Source organism: Megalopta genalis, chromosome 9 (genome assembly GCF_051020955.1).
Source record: "Megalopta genalis isolate 19385.01 chromosome 9, iyMegGena1_principal, whole genome shotgun sequence".
Classification (NCBI taxonomy): domain Eukaryota; kingdom Metazoa; phylum Arthropoda; class Insecta; order Hymenoptera; family Halictidae; genus Megalopta; species Megalopta genalis.
This window is the reverse complement of record NC_135021.1, coordinates 13,024,226-13,040,286: the sequence shown is the minus strand read 5'-3', so window position 1 is coordinate 13,040,286 and position 16,061 is coordinate 13,024,226. Positions and strand designations below refer to the sequence as shown.

At 41.3% G+C, this 16,061-nt stretch overlaps 1 protein-coding gene across 11 annotated transcripts in view; it reads left to right on the top strand.

The window, feature by feature from the left end:
• LOC117220757 (uncharacterized) overlaps positions 1 to 16,061 on the top strand; it is a 376,568-nt gene that overhangs the window by 278,605 nt on the left and 81,902 nt on the right. The gene's annotated exons all lie outside the window — the stretch shown is intronic.

Sequence of the window (16,061 nt, the reverse complement as noted above, 5' to 3'; positions counted from 1 at the left end):
GATTCTTTTAATGTTTTCATTGTTTCGTATTCGATCGACTTGTTTCTTTCATGAACGCATAAAATCCACTGTCTAGTAATCATTAACGATCCTTACAAGTAGATCAGAATAGTCATTCTATCAATAACAGTTCGGACAATCCCCACGAATCTGTCACGGCACGGTGCTTCCGGCAAAAAAGTGACAAGATCGGAGAGCGTACAGCAGAATCTTTTACGAGGTGTACGACATCGACGGTGACTCACCGCACGCAAGTTTCTCCGTATCGAATCCTGCAAAAAAAGAAAAGAAACAATCTAGACTACCGTTAACACCTTTTTTGGAATTTCGTCCAGCTAGTGCCGTACGGAACACTGTGCGTCGTTCCGGAAGAATGCAGTCGTAGATTCCGGATGCGACGCAGACCGCGTTCCAACTTGCATATCGCGTCCGCGGTTCTCTTTCCGATGATCTCTGTGCCCCCGTCTCGCTGTATTGCCACTCCATCGATCGCGATCACGCCGAAGAGAGCGATCGTTGCGGCGAACTCTTAATCGCTCGCCTCGAACAGCGAAACCCGGAGCTTCGAACAGCGCCGACCTAATTAGTGCGAGTTGGAACACGGCCTGACAGATGAGAGTGTTACGTGAGAGAGAGAGAGAGAGAGAGAGAGAGAGAGAGCTGGTGCTGATACGTGTGCGAATGGCTCTCGTTAGGGCCTATTGTCAGGGAAAGGGAGCAGACCGAGCTTGTTATCGGACGGACAGCGTCCTGGCCGCGGATACCGGATCATAATACTCGCATGATCGGTAGATCGTCGCGGCCGGTCGTTCGTTAACGCTAGATTTACCGACCGGTGTACTTTTACCGATTTCTGGATAGCACGTACTGCCTGAAATATTAGGTCCTCCCGAGAACGTTCCGCGCTTTTGCAAGATGAATGCGTTTACGGAAACGTGATCGCAATCGTTAATCCACTGAAATTGTACACCGTTCGCGAAGGTACGTTCCGCGTTGTCGAAGGTGATGCGATAGCGTGATCGAATGTACACTCTGTAAAATGTATTTATACAGGAGGCGGATCTGTACGAGGTGCCGTAACTCAGTCGTGTTAACCATGTCACTGACAGAGTCGCGCAATGTTTGCCAATCTATCGGTGTAATTTCTTTTTCTACGTCATTCTTGATCATTTTCGCCGCGCGAAACGTACAGTTCGATGATACGGTGATACTTTCGACTCGCACACTCGTTCGCAACGTTTCATTCGTCCAAATTGTATATAGAACTTGACGTTAGTCGCAGACTTCGTGCAACAATTTTCATACCGAAATTTAATCTTGAAACGTGCGCGATCGAACGTGCGAGTAAATCTCGACGCTTGGATGCAGTGCTATCGCATCGAATACATGTAGATCAAGTAGAAAATTCTCCTCTGAGGATGTGCGATTATGTTTCCGTACCTCGTCTCCCAAAAGTGGGATAAAGCGTTGCTCGCGGATCGACCTAATGTCGAAAGTCGGGAAGTCAAGAGATCAGAAGTTAGCCGGAAGACTTCGTCGACTACGCGAAAATTAGGGGAAAGCATATTTAAATCATATACGGGATCGGTGTTGCCACTATCATTCTCGCGGATTCATTTTTTCTACGTAACGTTAAGGTCTCCGAGCGTGCGTCTGTGTGTATATATAAAGCAAATCAGTAAGCAATATTTCTCTCAGATATCCAGTTTAACTTCTAAGCGTGTGCCTGGTGGCGACGAAGAAAGCGTTTTTCTTTTTGTAAGAATATTGTTTCTCATACTTTGTACACGCCCGCGCGGCCGATCCAAAACGCCGATCACGTTCCGACCGGTACGAGAATTCGCGGGGACGTTATAACGGGGATCAGCGGACTCCGTAAAATTTCACGGGGACGATTCACGGTTCCCCGGGTGCCCCGAAAATCCGAGCAGACCGCGATAATTTTCGCCCCCGAGGCCTCTCTCCCCCCCGATAAGCCCGAATTTATCCGCGGGACTACCGATACACCGCCCACGGCCGCGCTTTATCTTCTTCGGGGCTGTGGATTAGATTCTCGCGTCACGCGCGGATCCGGATCGAGGTATCGATCGGCGGGAAACTTCACGCTCGGATCGGCCGACAACTGTCAAATAAATGCTGAGGAACGGAAGCGACGTGAGTTACAATTACAGTTCTCCTAGGACACCTCCCACGAGAGATTTTTCCAGGTCTACGCGGAGAAAGACGTCGTTCGGCCGACTGCTGATCCAGTGAGTAATTAAGATAGCTCGTTAAGGATCGTGCCGATCGCCGCTGTTTATTAAGAGCACGATTTTTAGGCCCATCAGGGCTTTGGAATATACAATTGCACGAGAAGATCCCGGGATTACACTTTAAGGCTAAAACGGTGTCGATGCGATCGTTGTCTCAGAAAGATGACAAGATCAACGGATCTTGCTTCACCATAAGTACACATACTCTTATGATACATATTCTGCGACATCCTAACAGCGCGTTGACTTTGAAGTTTCAATATACGCCATTTTTCTATTATTTCTTTTTTCTACAATCATGCACCGTTGCCAATTGGAATTGCCGTTACCATTCGCCGTTCATTGGTTATTTCAGAAGCTAAATAGCATCGTGCGTAACGTAGAACATTTAACATAATACCTCTGTTTTAATACTAAATATTGATTTACCAGCCCCCATAATAATTTGATACCGCGCGTAGTTACTATTATTCGCCGTTTCCGAACGTGCAGTCGTCTCTCGAACGAACTTCGCTGAAGCAACAACGGAATATTGTAACTATTGTAACTGTTACACATATTTATCGATGCCTTTCCTTAACACGTTCCGTGCCGAGCTTTTTTTACTCGAATCTTCACACTTTGATATTTTACTAAAACTTGATGTATTACGTGCAATTATTCATTCTCGTACACATAACAACGTAACAAAAACTTATCAACGCCCATTCTTGCGGTGGAAATTGATTCTTCGGTTCTAAATTTCTTGGAAACAATTTGTTCAGTTCACTGAGTAAACATGCAAGCGTGTACCATCGATGGTACACGTGGCACGGAACGTGTTAAACATGGAAGCCAAGCAAGATGAACAGCCTGTTTCGGATCATTCAATATTTTTGCGCTAGGCAAACTGGCTGGTTCCGAAACTACCTATGAAATTTCAACAGCAATTATAAATTCCCTTCCACCGGATGGCTTCGAACAGAGTCATCTAGCCTACCGTCGAATTAATTACGAACGCACAGCCGTTGAACCGCGTTCAAACTCAGCAGATCGAAAACAAACTCGGGAGGGTCTCGCATGCAAGAAGTTTGGATAACGGTCTTGTTCGAGAGGAGAGAGGCTCCTCTCTCCCTCTCTCCCTCTCTCTTAATAAGTGCGTTCACCTTCGCTTGGACACCGAAACGCCTGGATCAAAGTGGATGTAGCGACGGTGGCTGCATTCTCGTTCGGCGGAGGCGAGAAAAAGACGATCACGGGCCGCGGCAGGGGCGGCGAGGAAAGGGGCGCAGAGAGAGAGGTCCGTTGACCGGGATCGCGAGAACGAGTTCGAGACCGAGGAGAAGGTCGCCAGAGAGAACAGAAAAAGGTGGAGACGGACGCGCGAGCCCAGAATCCGTACGACGACCGACCGCGTCCGGATAATCCGCATAAGTTCGATTAAATCCGACCCTGCCGCCTAAACGATCGGTGGAGGACCCTGGAGCGGAGGCCGCGTCTCGACCACCCACGCGCAGCTCTAACGCTGTCTTAACATAATAGAGTTTCCAACCTTCTCCTTCAGCTTGCAGCGCACTTTCACGCGATCTTCCATACCTGTCGCTACTTCGGAGCGAATTAACTGTACGATTGATATTTGCTGAGAGTATTCATTTTCGCGCGAGCCCGATCCACGTCGAAATGCAACGTTTTGAAAACCGGCCGGATTAAAACCCCGCCGGCGAATCTTGGCAAGAATCTTTACAAACGACTTTGAATCTGCCTTCTTAAGTAAAATTAGCCCTCCGTGGGCCCAGAGTGGGGCCCATCTTTTCTACCGCACTGCCAAGAGAACAATTTCTCGCGGTAACCGTTCGAATTCGCAGAATTTAACGTCGCCCCCGAAATAAAACAAATTCGTTCAGCTCCGTGAATAGATGGCGTCGATTTTGAAGCGCTGAAATATCTATCAATTCGAATCAGACTTGACACTCCTCCATATCCTCGATCTCATGTATGTCAGTCACAACTTTCCTCGGAATTGAAGGTATCGTTTCATCTATTTTATTATGAAATTTGTTAAACTTGACTGCTTGTTGCAAATGTTTGAAGACGACAATGAAAAATAGATTGCAATGCTGTGTCGAAATAAATGACTTCATTCGCTCACAGGGAATCCAACATGGATTCGGAAAAGGCAAATGTTCCCTCGATAATTCGGCCAATCCGCGGCACAAAATCGGCGTAGCTTTCGATGAAAGTAAAGAAGCGCCGGCTGTTTTTCTTGGATAATATTATTTCGTGGAAACTCTAAAAACGAACCGACGCTACAGCTTAACCGAGAATACGTTCTCTGGAATAAATATGATCGAGCAGCGCAAATTTCGGTCACAGAAGAATTCCGCAGCTCGGAAACGAGCAAAGCGCGCCGTCGTTTTGCTCCGCGTATCGATTACCCGGAATCCGATTACGGCGGACGGGCAGTTACGACGGTATCGTAAACAGGTAGCGACGCCGTTGGCTGTTCGAAGACCTTTAGAAATTGGTATCTATGCAACGCGGCTGGCATTTGATCGGTGCGGCGCGCGGCGGCCGCAGAAATGGCGACCGCGTTGCCGCGCCGTAAACGCGGTCGGTCATAACGCGCGCTAAGCGCGTTACACGGTCGTTGTACGTCGAACTTTGTGTCGCCGGGTTCAACAGCACCGACAATCGATGGACGACACGACACGTTGCACGTTGCAGGCTGCACGTTCTCGCGCACCGCGCGCGCTTTCTTCTTTTCGCCGCGGCTGAAAGCGACCGCGGACACGACGCCGGGACACACGGGGGCTGCAGGAAATTAATGTTGCCAGCCCCTGCGCGAACATAATTACGCCGCTGGAAGAATTCCAGACAAAAGCCGCGGCGCGGCGACTTTTAATTCCTGATTAATGTAAGTAGACCCCTCGTGCAGACTCTGTTCCACGGTGTACTCCTGTATTTTAATTAATAAGTACAAATAATTACTGCCACTTTACCGTCTACTTCGCCGCTTTCGGAGATACAAAATAATCTGCGAAGAGAAGTTTATTTGATTCGAGGATTTAAACTCGACGAGCTATTTTTTCATTAATCTTTGTATCTATTTATCTTTAATAAATTAATTTTATTGTTACTATTATCATTATTATTATTTATCGGCGAACGGGCTGGTAGTCCTTTATATACGTACCAGTTTATACATAGGAGCAGGATATTATACGCGTTATGTGATTGCACTGGTGATAATACTATGCAATTGGCGTTTAAAGATTTGTAGGGAACTGGTGAAACAATCGACGTTGCCATCTAGCGTGCATAATCGTTATACGAAAAGTATGAACGTCAATAGAGGAGAAATAATATTAAATTAAAATATTAGAAGATGCCTTTCGGACCCTTTGCTGAAAATGGCCATGTTATTTTATCTCAGAGTATGTTAATCATCACTTGCTTATTCAATTTTTGGCAATTCGATAAAATGAGATGTTGTTGGAAGCAACGAAAAGACTAACAAGTCTACAAGAAGTATTGTCAATTGTATAAGAAAATGGTCTGTCGTCTGAAGATTAACACGTTCCGTGCCGAGCTGTTTTTACCCGACTTTTCTACTAAAACTTGATATATTACATGTAATTATTAATTATCACATATATAACAATGAAACAAACTTATTATGACCCATTCTTGTGGTGGAAATTAATTCTTCGCTTCTAAATTTGTCATAAACTATATTTTTAATGCATCAAATAAACGTGCAAGCATGTACCATTGGTGGTACACGTGGCATGGAACGTATTAATGGCGATATACAGGGTGTCCCAAAAATGTCTCGCAATCCGAAAGTGGTGGGTTCTTCGAGCCATTTGAAGGAACTTTTTCCTTAGCGAAAATTCAATCCGTCGCTTAGTTTACGAGATATCAACGAAAAACAGTGACCAATGAGAGGCGAGCTCAGCTGGCGCGAGGCGATCGAACCAATGAGCGGGACTGGACTTCGCGCGCTGGTTGGCTGGGCCGCCTCGCATCAGCCGTACTCGATTCTTATTGGTCACTGTTTTTCGTTAACAACTCGTTAACGGTTCCTCGGAGAAAATTTTTCTAAAGGAAGAAGTTGCTTCAAACGATCCGAGGACCCGTCATTTCCGGATTGCGAGATATTTTTGGGACACCCTGTATTTCTCAGACGGTACTGCAGTAGTTGTCACTCGGTGTGCAGCTACTTTGAAATAAGTGATTAATTATACTAATAAATTGAAAGGCAAGTCTTCGCAAATGGGGCTTGCAGATTCGGAAGACACGATAGCGTCCCAGAGATTAACCACACCTGTTCAGAGCTGATTGACACACCGTAAACCCATCTTCAGGCTTTGCCGAACAGGTCCCTGAGGCTAATGGCCGGCCTTCCTTAATTAGGGTCCTTCGGTGAATTTGCTACCCGACCCTCGTTAAAGAGGGTAAAAGGGATCTGGACTAGCCGTGGACCTTCCAAACATTTTATAGCTGTGCCTGATCGATACTTCCGGTTCCTATCTACGGTTACATCCTCCGTTTGCCTCACGAGTCTGCCTCTGCAGCTTCTTTCCCTCGCTAATGGCCCTCCGTTAATTAATCAATCAAATGAAACTGCGTCTTCACTCGTTCTGCTCTTTCAAACTACGTAAAATATTAAAAATTCACAGATTAAAGGAATAGTATGAACTTCGTAGCTTTTTTGGATGATGTTTATTTCATCAAAATATGACCCATTTGGTTGTCCAAATATCATTTTTAAAGAAGTTTTGCTTTTTCCAATGAATAAACTCGGCTTAGAAAAAAGTTACACAAACATCCGCAGAATTCATACACGTACAAGACTCAAGATAAATGAGAAAAATACAGAATTTCGGAAAAATTCTTTCTGCCAAAGTATAACGCTGGCAATGTACAATAAGTTTGTAAATGAAGTTACGTCGTAAACGACAACGTAATATAAAAATCGTATAATAAGTATTCCACAATACATACGCACCAACCTAACATTTTATATCGTAGATCAATTTGCATCGGACGATGTCGGTTTTCGAGGAACACGGTTCGCACGATTGCCGATTATTGTCAGGTTTCGGGGTGAAATTCGCACTCAGCGACCAGCTTGTATAATTCAGTCGCGTGGCAGGCCGCATCGGGGATCGATGCGGCTCGACTCCTTCGGCCGCCTTGAATTTCAGGGCTTGAAATATCGATGAGAGGCTCAGACGGGGCTTTTTAATCCATCAATCGGTGAGATCGGCTGTCAGTTCTTCGCGGATCAATTCTACGATCGCCTCCGTCGAGAAATATTTCAGTCGTCCGTGCGTTGGGCATTAGGGTCGTTCGATGCCTCGCTGCGCAGAATATTTGATTAGCGTGTAGGTCGCCCGAACGTCGCACAGTCTCCTCGAACTGCTATCTAACCAGAGAAATTTCCCAATTTTTGACATTTATTGATCGAGCCCTAAAAAACTCTTAACGATCTTTTTAATCGCATAGACCTATTCACTCCTAAAAATTGTTTAAATAAAGTAATATCGATAAGTAAAGTCCACGATAAGAATACGATCTAACAGTCAATATTTTCCTGTCTAGTAAAAGGTGTCATTTGCTATTAACACTAGAAAGACTGAAACTTAGTATGTACCTATATTACTCAAAAGCAGTCAAAATGACTGCATTGTGAAAGAATAACTAATGTGTAAAGAAATTTGTTTAAAAATAATTTTTAATATTTTTTTATATTATTTACAGTTAGATAACAGGTTATTAGTAAATATTAACAATACAAAAATTTAAGATACGAATAACAAGTACCACTTTAGCTTATTGAGCAACTGCAACTTATCTAGTATATGCCCAAATCGACAATTTATCATGTACTTGTATGTTATCATGTAACGGTAATCTCGAAAATAATGAAAAATGTTATTTCAATACAGAGCTGAACTGGTCGTATAAGAAATTTACTCAATTCAATAATAAGAGACATTCGATTATTTTAAATTTCCTAAGCAGTCAAAATGACTGCTTTTGGGCAATATAGTTATAACACATATATATATATATATACCGGAAATGAAGGAGGGAGGAGGTAACTTTATATTATATATTAATATTATATATTAATTATATATATTTAATATTATATATTAATTATATATATATTTAATATTATATATTAATTATATATATATTTAATATTATATATTAATAAACGCATTTATATGTTGTACAAAAAGTCACAAAATTCTAAGATATTGTATCATTATATACATAATTTTTTTTCTAATTGAAATTAAAAAGCAGTCAAAAAATGACTTCCTTGGGCAATCTAGCGTTAACTAATTTATTCGCGCCGGCACAGTGATACTTGTTCATTCCAATACTGATCTAAACAGTTAGCTGATTTTAGCAAGTATACTCGTGACGACACAAAATGTTGCTATTCCTTCTGACGAGTATAATAGTCAAAAACAGCTAGCAGGTTAAGCAGGTTATATACTTTGACACTCTTTATTAAATTATACATTTCATGCTAGTATGTGTATTTAAACAAAATATGCAAAAAATCAAACAGAGATTGCATCGAAAGAGGTTGCAACACTTATATCCTAACATTATTATCAGAGTAATTAAAATTTGTATTTATGCATTGTATCTCTACATTTGCAGTAAATAATCCCTAATTGATCCTCAGCTGGTACACTAAAATGGACAATTTAGGAAGAGAAGATACAATTATTCAAGCTTTGCGGCTCATTCTTATAGTTATCTCAAATTATCCATTTTTGTGTCCAAGCTGAGGGTCAATTAGCGAGAATTTACTGTACCTGAATTCTGAAATATTAGCGACAAGAGAACAACAGAGTTTTATTGCGACTTATAAGAACAGAATAAAACTAAATTATATATTTTATAAAAGTACGTTATTTAAACCAAATATGAAGGAAATCAAACATATACAGCATAATTACAGTAACTTACACACTTTTCAAAGAGGTTGCAACAATTAACCGATTAACCATGTTTGCACATTAACAACATAACATTAAACTCTATCGGCCCGTTCAGGATTGTCGACTAGACACTGCCAAGCAAGATGGAACAGTATTGATGCTAACCTTAAAGCACAAGACGTTTTCAGGATTGAAATTTGGCGGTGATCTATTAGAATCGTTTGCTGAATGCAATTCGATTGAACAACGCGATTCAACCGAACAGTAAACCCACTTTTCTTTCGGTGCCATATAAATCGATGTTCCAGGGCGATTCCCACGCGTTGACAACGGTCGCATAAGCTTCCCATCCATTTCGCGACACCCTCTCCGGTAGCGTGACTTTTCTACTCGCGGCGAGAGAGCAGCTCGCGATAAATCCGGGTTTCCGCGAATAAATAAATGACTAGTATATCGTGGAAAAACCGATTCGTATTTATCCGACCTGGCCACATTTATCCGGATCACGAGGGAACGAACACCTGGAAGTCTGGAACGCGCTGAATTTTTTATTAGCCCGGAAATAAATCCTGCAGATGTTTCCGCGCATCCCTCTTTCTCTCTCTCTCTCTCATTCTCTCTCTCTCTCTCATTCTCTCTCTCCCTCTCATTCTCTCTCTATTATTCTCTCTCTCATTCTCTCTCATTCTCTCTCTCTCATTCTCTTTTTAACATTCTCTCTCATTCTCTCTCTCATTCTCTCTCATTCTCTCTCTCTCTCATTTTCTCTCATTCTCTCATTCTCTCTCTCTCTAAGTCTCTCTTTCTCTATCTCTCTCACTCTCTCTCTCTCTGTTTTCCCACTATCTTCCCCGAAATCTCCTTTCAAACTTCTCGTCCCGTTTCTTGGACGAGGAAATATGCCCTGCCATTTGATTCCGTGCCAATTAAGGTCGTTCTGGGACTGCTGATCTTTCTTTCCTATTTCCAGCCTGTAAAATTCAACTGGGCGGTTTTACAGGGTTCTGACGAACAGTCTAAATGATTTCTAAAATTCCAGATATCTTCATTCTTTTATTCCTTTATCTCATGTCTCACCATTTCTGGATACCGATCCTTTGAATAGGATTCACATTTTGGTTTACACTCGTTCTAGCGACACTGACTTCTTCATTGATGATTTTAATCAATTTAGAACAGTCAGTTCTACGTATAATGTTACTCGAAGCTGTGATGTGTAAGTTCGTGCTGTATACCATAATCTGCTACCTAAATAGGTCTAATCTGCTACCTGAATATAACCATTGTTTTCATTTTGTTATTATTTTATTATTGCAATTAAAAGAAGAGCATTTGGCCCGTTGATGTTGAATCAATAAAATCCTGCCTACAACGTTTTGTTCAACAAGATTCAAATGGTAGAAAAACAAGCGTTTAGCGCTGGTGTTATAAGAATACCCCTGGAAAATTGAAATAGAACAAATACAATTTAAAGTACAGAATCCTTGGGATAATATTAGCCAATTCAATAATATAACTGTGCGGAACCATTGCAACTGATACATTTCTAATAGTAATTAACGGTATCAAAATATTTCAGCTTATTTGATTTCGAATGGTTGACTGTGCGTATCGTTCGTGTCTTGATTTAACCCTTTCCGGTCGGAGCTATTTTAATTCGAAATCCAAAAGACGTTTTCTGATCTGCAGTATTTCCGTTTTACATGATTCAGTGCAGTTTAGGCATCTGAAATTGTGCCTATTGGCAAGTACAAGAATTGCAATTTTAACCATTTTTTTAGATATAACAAATCGGGTGCTGTTACAATTATTCAATGAACAATGGTATAACTATTATACCATAACTATAATTTTTAGTGGCGCCTCGGACTTGCTGCTCGAGTACAAAGGGTTAATCGTATCGATTGAAACAACCGTATGCCCAGTATTTCGACGGTAACACTAAGCTACGAACAAACCACAATATGCTGGACGAATCGAAATGTCAAAAATGAGACAACGTCCGACAGTTTATCGCGTAACTATTTTCAAGCTGTCTCGCATGAGCCAGAAACGTCTTAGCTGTTTCATAAAATGCATCTGCTTCCGGTCGACCAGCAACGGCCGACTTTGATCGAATATAACTTGTGGGAAATCGTTTCGTTACAGGTTTATATTTACACGTTTTCTCCGGGAAACTGATCGATTATTGCCAGCCATCGAAGGTTCGGGATTCCGATCTATTTCCTGCACGGTGGTGTCCGCTTTTACCAGCAGTTTCTTCCGTTAGGAGAGAAACTATGAAATTACTTGAGCACGCAGGATCCAGGCCACCTGTTATGGTATAAATCGTTCGATGAGTATTCCAATTTGCGGACAACTTTTCTTGCCTCGTTGAAAATCGCTCGGCGATTTTCTGAATTAGCAGGCCGACCCGGTTTCACTTTGTTCTAGGCACTGTTGTCTCGCGATCTCGTTCACAAAAGAATTTTCGAGATCGCGGCGAAGAAACGCGAATAGAATCGATTAAATTTGAATTCAATTTCGGTGGCACATTTATCTTTCGCTTGCTTCCGAATCACCCTCTAACCGATGTCTGAATTCACTGAAACTCAGAGACTTGGTATTGAAAAGATTCAAATCAATTTAAAATGATGGTAGGGTCGAATCTTTTTATTTAAATAAGAATTTGTTAGCGACTTCGTAAGATCACCTTGAAAAGCATAAAAACAATGAAATTTTTATTCCAACCATTTTTTGTGCCTACTGCAATTCTAAAAAGGTATATAGATAAATGAATAAAGGAAGCACCTATTTACATACATATAAGAAGTGTTGCCACCCTAAAGAAACGAATTATGGCCGATAAGAAAAATAACTCGAAACTTCTTTTAAGGTTGCCGACATCTGTGAGTAACCGTTTCATTGTACGAATGTTTTAAGACGATTCGGGATTTAATTTAGTACAGTAATTACGTTAATGTTCTATTATTCGGAGGCGATCAGGATGCAACGTAATCCATTGTGAAAATCGGCAGCGATTTAATCTTATGCTGCATCTGTAATAACACTATTTACTGTCTTACTCAATAGATACTTAATCTGGTATTTTAATTAAGTAACTTCCCTATTATTCAGACACGCACGTTTTCTCGACTAGTTCGAATATTGGTTATTCTAGGGTATTTCTGCGGTCTCTCAATGAAGGCGAACTTTGATAGAGAAAATAAGAACTTTTACGCCAATAAATTGACAATTTGAGCTATTATTATTTAACTTGATATTTTGAATGTAATTTATTATTATTATTTAACTTCAGCTTAATTCAGTAAAGCGCCGCAGTAATATACATATGTAGTAAAAATACCATGCGCCAAATACCGTGTTAGAAAATAATATTTTAGGCTAGATTATAGTGACGCTAATCTAAACTCTAATATAACTAAACTAACTCTAATATAACGCTAATATGAATAGATTATTATTAATTACCAAAATATAAATGCCTTTCGAATCGGCGTTCACAGCTGCCACTACGAGTATTTCATAAGACTCAACGTTTTCGTAAGCTTCCGAACATCAAAAGTCAATAAATGCATTAAAACTTTTGCTGTTACTTGTATGTCATAAATTATCAATACTAAACGTATGAAAAATTATGAGATTAATTTTTAGAAGATTACACACTACAAAATGTTACATTTTATTACTTTTATAAAATACCGCAGTATTTGGGGCGACCGCAGTAATACCCACACTTATCCTACTTTATAAATATTATATTAGGTTGGCGGGAAAGTTCTGTCGTATCTTAGATAAAAAATTTGAATCAGTTTTTTAATAACGTTTATTTACATTTTAATCAATAATATAATATCCATTATTTGCAACCACTCGTTGCCATCTTTCAGGCAACTTGTCGACCGACAAGAACCGTAAAATGTTATTATCGACCTTGGATGGCCGCCCAGATCGACGATCTTCTCTGAGACTGAAACCTCCGGAACGAAATTTGGCAAACGATCTTTGACAGACTCGAACATTTACGACTTCGCTTCCCGACGTGTCACATAAGTTTCTGAAACTTCCTTTTTGCAATGTTTTAAAAGCCAATGTTTTATCCACTGCCATCTTATTCACTCTGTACTTCGCAACTAGTTGATGAAGTGTATTGAAAGTAGTCCTCTTGTATCCCACGACAGGTACGCCAAGACCCCCCGCAAGACGCGTTTTACCTGCTTATCTTGACCTGACAGATGAAATTACAAGCAGGTAGTAAAACACGACAAGCTAATATTTTCCGCCAAGCCAATATTTGGACACAAGGACGCGAAACATCGAAATGCCAAATTTTCCGACTCGTCAGAGTGCGGTGTGCTGAAGTAGGGGATAGAGACGAGAGGGCGGGAGAATCGTGAGAGAACGTTAAGCGTCGGGCAGCATGATCGAGCAACGGGCAACCGGTCGAATGGTAAACAATCGAAATATCAGGACTTTTATTCGGTATTGAAAGCCGACGTGCCATTCAGAACCCATGGCGAGACACCTACCGCGGCTCCGACGACAAAAGGGAGACTCGTGGACGGACGTCTCCGCTGCGTGCGATTAGGTTTGTACTTTGCCCCTCCTCCCTCGCTATGCATACGTTCCCATTTAACAAAGAACAACGCTGGCGATGCGAAAGAGAAAGAGGGAGGAAGAGAGAGAGAGAGAGAGAGAGAGAGAGAGAGAGAGACACTCCAATGGCCCTTCTCCCTGGCATATGGCAGTCGCCAAGCATTATTACTTCAATAAAATATAGTTGAGAACTGAATGGGTAGCCTGGGTCTTTTCTGACCCGATCACGTTTTTATTTGCCGTACTCGAATAAGGTATAATATGAAAGTGATTCACTTGAATTTCATATAAAATGAAATTGGTTTAGCACTGAAGAGAAGGTAAGCGAATCGGAGAGCGTGTTTAAGGTTACTATTAGTGCAGTTTATTGAATTGCTATCGATGAGCGCGGGCGCGACTAGCGTGGTGTCGTAGGACTAGCAACTTAGGACAGACTGAGCTTTTTGAGTTGCGCGTTTGTCTCTTTTATAGTGGAAGAGAAGAAAGGAATAGATGGACTTTCGTAGGAAAGGAGAAAGTTGGGAAAGTCCCGTGCGGGTCGAGGTGTCCAGATGTGAGGAGAATTGTTTTATCAGGGGTGCGTGTTTTTTAGGGAATTTTGAGGATTAGGAACGGTACTTGTTTTATTGCTAGCGGCCGCGCTCGGGTAGAGGGATGCGACGCCACATTGGTGTTAATGTGTGATTTCTAAAATAAAACTATTAACCTGTGTGAAGGTATTCATTACTCCAAATCATTAGATTCAATTTTATTAGTCGTAACGTGAACGAGAAATTACTCTCGAAATGATCATCGATGGCTCCACATCAAACAAAATAGCTCACGCGAACGATCTCTCGAATAAAAATAATTCAATGCGCTGCTACGAACCGATATATGTGGTTGATTTTATTGGTTATTGTCTTCTTCTAACTCGAATGAGAAATTACATTAGAAATGATTATCGAAAGTTCCACGTCACAGATAAAACAGCCCTTGCGAACGATTTCTCAACACACAAATTATTGCCTACATAGACGAATTGACTACATCAAATCAATTTATTTGATTTTATTAGTTATCGTCCTGTCGTAACTCGAATGAGAAATTACTTTAGAAACGGTTCGTGTCGAAGTTTCAACATGAAATGAAATAGGTTTACAATGCTATCTCCGACGGAAAAATAAAGCAGCTTGAAACAATACGGTGCACCGGGTGATCATTATTTACTTTATTAGCTATTGCTTTCTTTCGTCTATCGAAGAAGAAATTACTCCGTAGGAGATTCTCACGGGGCCTCGCGTGAAATAAAATTGGCCCTGGCATGCAGTTTTCAACACAAACAGAATAAAATAGTCGTGGTAATTGAGAAAATAATTGCTTCGAATGATATTTAAAATGAGGGTAATAAACAAGCTGAAAAATGAGAATAAGCCTGCCATAAAATTAGAGCGGTCCTTGAATCATCCCCATACGGCGACCATAATACAGAGCGCAGAGCGCACAGCACACAGTTCTCGAGATACGCAGTCAGTCAGCCGATGGCGCTCCGCACGGCACCATCGATCCGCGCCGCGTAGATCGTGATCTACAGACAGCCGTCTCTCGTGACAGTTTCTGTGCGTCGATCTTTTTTTCTCGCTCGAGTGTTATCCGTCGATGTGAATTTCCAAAGCACAGTGTTTTTGTTTTTACGTGTGATATCCTCTTCTCCCTTTTCTTTTTTTTTTGGATATCGTTCCATGGAATTTCCCAAAAAATTTTTCACGCTTTTCCAAAGGTATTTCCGGCCGGGAATCTGCCATTTTTCGTTTAGGTTTTTAAATGTTTTCGCAGAGCGTCGGAATTTCCCACGTTCTCCACATTTCACGCCGAGCCTCTAGCGATGAAATACAGTATAGTTTTTGCGGGTATTCGAACTATCGGGGCTTTCGAAACTTTTAATAACCAGCGAGCTTTCCAACAAATCCGGCGAATGTTGAATGTGCTTAATTATTTTCCGGAGTTCGATTCTCTTCGCGTTGGTAGAGTCGGTTCGAGCTGATTTCGCCGCGGTTTTATGCATTACTTTCCAAATGAGTTTTTACAGTAAAAAAGATTAATCGATTTGAACGTATGATATGTCATTTCGCGGTCGCTTTTTCGGTTGCAATTTTCAAGGTTCGACGCGTAGAATTCGCCGAACACCCAAAGACACATTTCTCACAGAAAAGTTACTATGACGCATCTGTTCAGATTTCGCACGATTTTTAATTAGCCATCGATCGATAAATGCTCTGATCTA